Source organism: Chenopodium quinoa, unplaced genomic scaffold (genome assembly GCF_001683475.1).
Source record: "Chenopodium quinoa cultivar QQ74 unplaced genomic scaffold, ASM168347v1, whole genome shotgun sequence".
Taxonomy (NCBI): Eukaryota; Viridiplantae; Streptophyta; class Magnoliopsida; order Caryophyllales; family Amaranthaceae; genus Chenopodium; species Chenopodium quinoa.
In genome coordinates this window covers 963,198-970,375 of record NW_018745275.1, presented here as the reverse complement: position 1 = coordinate 970,375, position 7,178 = coordinate 963,198, and the positions used below count along the sequence as shown (strand labels likewise).

General features: G+C 38.3%; 1 long non-coding RNA gene across 2 annotated transcripts; it reads left to right on the top strand.

Annotated features, from left to right (window-relative positions):
- Positions 1–446: 446 nt before the first annotated feature.
- LOC110711447 lies at positions 447–5,185 on the top strand. Of its 2 annotated transcripts, none has more exons than XR_002509363.1 (10): positions 447–921; positions 1,060–1,284; positions 2,080–2,208; positions 2,646–2,720; positions 2,811–3,176; positions 3,250–3,466; positions 3,561–3,712; positions 4,105–4,279; positions 4,751–4,919; positions 5,013–5,185. It is a non-coding gene; the product is annotated as an uncharacterized LOC110711447 (long non-coding RNA). The 2 variants fall into 2 exon arrangements; XR_002509362.1 differs by having other exon boundaries at positions 448–921; positions 2,056–2,208.
- The last annotated feature ends 1,993 nt before the right edge of the window (positions 5,186–7,178 follow it).

Here is a 7,178-nt window from a genome sequence, read left to right as displayed (position 1 = left end):
CCGTGCATCCCATCATCAAGTTAAGAAAAAACAAGCATTCTAAGGCGCATCATCAAATAAATAGAGTCCAAATGTACGAGCAAATTCCAAAACACATTCATATCATCTTGCCATAATCATGTTTGTCACACAAAAAGGAAAACAAAACAAAAGAAGGAGGAAGAAATAAAAAATGTTCGCAAACGAGGCATATAAATCCAATTAAATCCCAATCGTCATACAATGATAGTTCAATATCAATATCAACGATCCCAGGTTCCTTAGAACCAAATACAAACAACCTCAAACCATCACTAGTAGAAAAACTTAAATGAGCACCGCCAAATGCGCACCGGTTTTTGTGTGAAAAAAAATAGGCGGGATTGAGGTAACGTATTTTCGCACCGATTCTAACCAAACCGGTGCAAAAAATTAGTTAATCGCACCAGTTCTAACCAAACTGGTGCGAGAAATGAATTAATCGCACCGGTTCGGTTCGAACCGGTGCGAAAGCTATTGTTAAATAAAAAAAAACGGGTCATACTCTTTTTTTCTCTTTCATCCTCGATCTTTCCTCCTCTCTCATCTGCCTCTCTCTTTCCTCCATTGAAGCGTACTCGAAATTCTCCGTCAATTTTTCCTTCTTTCTATTTCCCCTCTTCGTTCTTTCTGTTTCCCCTCTTCCTTCTTATCTCTCTCTTCTCTCAAACAAACCCTAATCTACTGAAGAAATCGGCCTTAAACGGCCTGCTACCCTCCTTCGAAAACCGGCGTCAATTCGAACCAAGGACAACCATCATCGCCGCCGTCGTCTATTTCTTGAATCTACAATATTGGAGGTTAGGGTTTCTGGGTGCGTCTATTTTGAATCAATTCGATGTGCGTGCATCTTCAACAATAACAAATTCGAATCAATTTCGAACCAAAAATCAGAAATTCGAGGTTAGGGTTTCTGGGTTATTTAGCTTTGCGTTATATTTTGGTCTTTTGGTCCAATTATTCATGTTAAATGCTTTGAAATTTTGGGTTTAATTGATGTAACATTGTTCGAAATGCCGTTGCGCTGGTTGCTCGTAGCAGAATTCGTGGTGTCAAGATATCTAAGGTTATTGAGATCTCTGATGATGAGTCCCCTGTTACACCTAATGTGGGGGGGTTAATCCTCCACAAGGTGCTAGTGTTGAGGCCGCCTATGGTTGGTCTTGAGGCTCAAGGTGGAGACTTTGCAGAAGTAGATGGAGGAGGCCCTGTTGAGGACTCAGAAGATGAGTTGGGAGTTGGTTCCCCAACTAAATGAAAGCTTCAGTAACGATCTTTAACCCTACCTTTTTTTTCATTTCATCTATGGGTTTTGTTTGAGTCCCTGTATAGGTGTTGCTTGAATTAGTTTATTGTTGAAAGTGTTGATTTCAATGAGTTTTGGTGATGGTGTTGCCTCTTGAGTTCCTTTGGTTTGTGATGGTTGTTTGAGTTCATTAATCTGTTGTTGATCTCATTGTTGATCTGATTGTTGGTGGTTTTGTTGTTGATTGTTGCTGGTATTCTAGGGGTTGATTGTTGTTGGTGTTGTTGTTGTCATGGTTGTTCTAGTTCTGTGCTTGGTAACTGATGAGACCCTGCTGTTGTGTGGTAAGCTAGGAAATGTGATTAATGAATGATGAGAATTTGTGTTGATTGTCTATGATTTGTTCTCAATGACCTATTTGAGAGAATATTTGGGTGAAAAAAAAAAAAAATTTGATTTCAATCCCCTGGCCCTGGGTGATTTTAGTCCCCTTGTTGTGAAAATGAGTCCCCTTTTTTTTGGGTTTTCATATGTGGTTTTGATTTCCATGTAATGAAGGGATTCATTTGATCCATTGTTGTTAAGTGTGTTTAGCTCCAACATATTCTTGTCAAAGATGTGTTGTTGAGGAAATCACTTGAACATTATGTGTTGATAAAAAATAAACCTTCTGAAAGAATGGTTTGAGTGATATGTTTCTTTGCATCATATGGACTATCTTTAGTGATTTCATGAGCACCTATTTTCTATTGAATTCTGTGTGATTGTGCCTCTTAAACCTCTTTGTACAGACATAATTTTCTGGTCATACTCAGATTTTTGCATCATATGGACTGTCTTCACGAGCACCTAGTTGCACTTGTTTGATTATTACAAATCTGGAGCTTCATTTAAGGAACCAGATTCATTCACTGCTGGAGACACACCTACAATTGTGGACACAGGTATTGCAGTGTTGATTAGCTACGTTACTTGAATGAAGGCTTAGATATAACTCATGACATTGAACAGAATTTCCAGTATATATCCAAAATTTACAGTAACATTGTAGTAGTATTATCTGTTCTGTATGTTAATTGTTTACCCTCTCAAACAACAAATGCATATTCTTGTAGGATTCCATGTGTTGCTACTGATATATTCTGTATACATTTCACTTCGTTATTTAGGGGGTGATTAATTTACGGTGTTTGTCATCAATGTTGTCTGAGTTAGCCCAGCAAGTAACTTATGTTTAATGATTGGTTGTATCCATGAAATTCCTTTAACACATACTGCTAAATATTCAGATTGTGTCAAAGAAAAGCACATATACTTCTTCAAGACTCATGATTCTGGTGCATTTTAAGCTGAACAACATGTATTGTATATATGTTTGCAGATGTAGGCCGCATTGGGATCTGTATCTGTCATGACATTCGCTTCCCAGAGCTTGCTATGATGTATAGAGCAAAAGGTTCTTATATTATATCTCGTTTTGATTGTGGCACTACTGAGCTTGAAATATACATAATCCCAAAATGAGCTACTATGTATGCAATGCCAGGTGCTGACTTGATTATTTATCCTGGTGCATTCAACATGAGCACTGGAAAAATGCTCTGGGAACTAGAAACAAAAGAAAGGCAAGTACTTAGCTAACAGATCAAAGTTCCGCCTTAGAAAATGTGTTTGATATTTGACCTTGAAAAAGCTTTTCTATATGTAATATCTGTATCCAAGTTAAAAGCTCACTCATTTTCCACTCTCTGCAATTTCATTGTCCTGTTTAAATTCTTACAGGGGAACTGTCTGATATGCTAGTGTCCATGCTCATTTAAGGAGAACTAGCAGCAGAATAGATGATCTAGAATCTCTTGCTTATACCCTCATTTTCCTCATCCGCGATTTTCTCCCATGGCAAGGTTTTCAGGTCTGGATTGTCAGAGGAATATGATATATTTAGTTATTCCTAGGCAGTTCTTAATCAGTTAATTTCATCTCAGGGAGACAATAAGGGGTTTCTTGTCTGCAAGAAGAAAATGGCAACATCTCTAGATGGGATTTGTTCTTCATGTCCAAAGCCATTCCAAGAATTTCTTGAGCATGTAGTGAATTTGAAGTTTGATGAGGACCCCAATTATACAAAATATATCTCTCTTTGACAAGATTGTTGATTCAAATCCTGATGCGAGGCCAATAAATATTGATGGTGCAAAAAATGTATCTTTTTTTACCCTTGGCTTTGAGTTTGTCATCCAACGGCGTGATCACATTGTTTAAGTTATATTGTAATTTTTATTTTGTGGTTTTTCAGTGTCAGGCTGGTCAAAAAATAGGTCGGCTTACTATTGACAATGAGGATGAGGATAAAGATGAAGATGAACAGGTCAAAAAGAAAGTTCGGTTAGGGGTGCTTGCAGTGTAGTGGATCAGTGTTTATGATGCTCGACGCCCTCTGAAGCAAAGGTATGGTGTAGCACTTTCCATGTGTATTCTTTTCATTTGAAGAATGTTGAAATCATATGCTATTATTGCTTTTCTTGCCTCAGTCATTGAATTGACACTATCAGTTTGTTTACATGGAATCAGATGTTATCTTAGAAGTTTGATATTTCATTTGTCTTCATTGGACCTTATTTATTTCATGTACCAGAGCATTTTGTTTTCTGTGACTACTGTAATTTTCTGTAGCTATTTGAATGTTTTGTCATATTTGTATACAATATGAATCTAATTCGTGCACACATGCTAACTTGGACACATACACTCTCATAATTTTTGTTTGTCCCTTCTCTTGTGCATGTTTATTTATGTGTCTTTTTAAAGGGTGAGCTTTTCATTGTCATATTATATTGTAGGTATCACTATAATGTTGCAGATGTGAGGGTCGACTCACATATTGAGAAAGGACATAATGATGGTATGTTTATCACTAGTTTGGCATCAAGTGATAATCTGTGGGCCCTTAGCATGGATTCTGGTAGTGGATTTAGCGCTCAAGTTTATTCGCGCTCTCCATATTTCTTCAACAAGGTACGTGCATAATTATTGCCTGTACTGATCTTTAAAAGGACCTACTAGAATGCTAGTTGGAAGGATCTATAACTGAATTGGTGTTGCTATATCATTGAAAGGATGTATAAAATTGGGTCTGACATTACATTGTATAATATAGTGGTGCTTTATTACATCCTGTATATGAACCTTGATTGTGGACAAATTTCTACTATGAATACATTGATACTTCATGGTGCAAGAACATATCTCCATGTATTCATATTCCTGCATCATGCTATATACCTTTTACTAAGTTATTGATCCTATTTGAATGCATTTCATTTTGGTATTTACCTTGTAGGGTATCTGCATAGTTATTAAAGTAATTTATCTGAATCTGCCATAGGAGATATGCTCGCATTAACCTATATTGGTATCTTCTAGCTACTCTTTAATATTTTTGCGACTTCTGTGTTGCTGATGGATCTGTTTTTACCCCATTCAAAGGATTGGATAATGGAGATGTGGGAGAAGAATTATTATATTTCTGCAGCTGCAGGAACGAGAACTAGACAGTCATTGATCGTCTTATGATTGAAATATTTGGACATGTCAATCTATCTCCTAAATCTGTGATTTTGGGTTCTTTGACATGTACACCTTTTCAGATAATCAGGTAGCACTACTATCTCTTCAACCCCCGCCTAGTCTTGTGTAATCAATATAAAAGGACGATAATGAGAATTAATGTTTTGAATTTATCTTGTAGGTGTTTGTTGCTGTTTGTTCACCATGCCGAGATTCAGCTGGATCTTACACAATTTGGGGTCATTCCATGATTTGTTATGCCTAAGTTTCATTGCATATGCAGTTGTTGTTAGTTTTGTATTTTATTTTTTTGGACGAAAATTGTAATAATACAACCTTTTTTTAATGAGAATATGTAACTTTATATATATGTTAGTGTTTCTATATCAATTTAAGTGAAAAAAATCTAAAAAAAAAAAAAATTTAATTTTTTTGGGGCACTTTTGGCACCGGTTTTAAAACAGAATCGCTGCTAAAAGTTTATTTTATTATTTTTTTGGGCCATTTTTCGCATTGGCTCACCGGTGCTAAAAGTTTTTTTTTTTAATTTTTTTGGGCCATTTTTCGTACCGGTTCTTGCTGTGAACCGGTGCAAAATCTTTTGATTTTTGGCATCCCTCAAATAAGGACCGGTTCAAAACCGGTGTGAAATGGGGGTATTGAACCGGTGCCCATTTGTATTTTTTGCCTAGTGCATTCAACTTCTTCCTATGCTAACCTAAACTAAGCAAACCAAAGGAAAGAGAGAAAAAAAGTAAAGGAAAAATCTCACCCATATGTCTCTTGAGGATAAATAAAGCAACCTTACGATTTACCATGGCTCCATATGTTGCTTCCAATTTTCTTCAAAGCTACAAAAGAAAGAAAAAAAAAAAGCAAAAGCAAATACTATGCAAACAGAAAGGTTAGAAAGAAAAAGAAAGAAAAATCTACCAACTCGAACCTTGGGCATAACCAACTACCCAAACTCAACTCATTCTCAAATCCTCATCATGAATCCAGACATCACCAACAACAGACGAAAACAGGGCTAACAAATGCTTATCAACAACACCATGCAATAAGAACCAAATCAAAAAAATCCCTTTATTGTACCCATGAGTCTTTGGTGCCTTCCCCCACACTTACCCAAAATATACCCTTTTGATTCAAACGCCCCCCCCCCCACACTAGATAAGAGCATCGTCCCCGATGCTTCACATGCAAATGAAATGAAAGGGATGGACCAAAAAGGGAGGGAAAAACAAACAAACCGAGGGGGAAACTATTGGCCGCTAGGGCCAGCACCACCATCATACTCATTCCAACTATCGTATGAAAAGCCCAAAGGGGGGCCATAGGGTTCGCAACCTTCGGTGTAACCGAGAGGCCACCCATAATGACCCTTGAAAAGGTCTAGTTGGGATGCGGATAGTTGGTCAAATGGCTCGGGTTGCACTAGAGGTGAAGGGTGAGAGGGATCAACGTAGGGGTAGTTAGGGTCACCCCTATAATCACTCTCACCCGAAACCCGGTAGTCATAATGACTAGAATCATCATGAAACTCGGGCCTTGGCACATTAGGGTTCGAGGGAACCGGTCAATAGGGGTACGTAGGTTGGTTGTCACCCCTCCAAGATGGCACGGGCCCTTGTTGAGCCGACACATATGGATAGTTAACCGGAGGAGTGACATCCCCTCTACGCACACTAGCATCATAAAGGGAATTAGTTTGAAAGAAATGGTGTTGTTGGGAGGCGACCATACCTTGCATGCTAAGTTGCATGCTCTCCATTTGAGCCCGCATCGCCGCCATCTCTTATTGGTAGTCAAGTTGTTGTTGGTTTTGTTGTTGTTGTTGTTGTTGTTGTTGTTGTTGTTGTTGTTGTTGTTGTCTTCTTCTTCTTTGTTGATGTTGTTGTTGTTGTTGTTAAATCGGAGGGATCACCTCCACCTCATCTTCATCCTCCTCATTATCATCACCACATTCATGACCTTTGCCAATCCCCATTCTTGCAACCGGGAGGACACCCAAATCCATTCTCACCCACCATGGGTGATTAACTCCCTCCAAGTGAACTCTGGCTTGGGGAGGAGACAATGATGCTCATGGGAGACAAGCAAGCTCCACGTCCTTCCTATATCCTCCGTGTCCCCAATAAACTTCATAGTTTTTAATTGGTCAATATCAAGCCAAATGTCACTTCCATCACTCTTCCCAATGGGGGTGTAAGAACGCAGCTTATCCTTATGCCCCAACTTTTCCGCTAACCTTGTGACCATCCCGCCACAATGGATTTCCCCCTTCTTTGCTCCTGAAAGAATTCCTTCAATACACTTGGTGAAAAGAAAACCCAAATTCACTCTA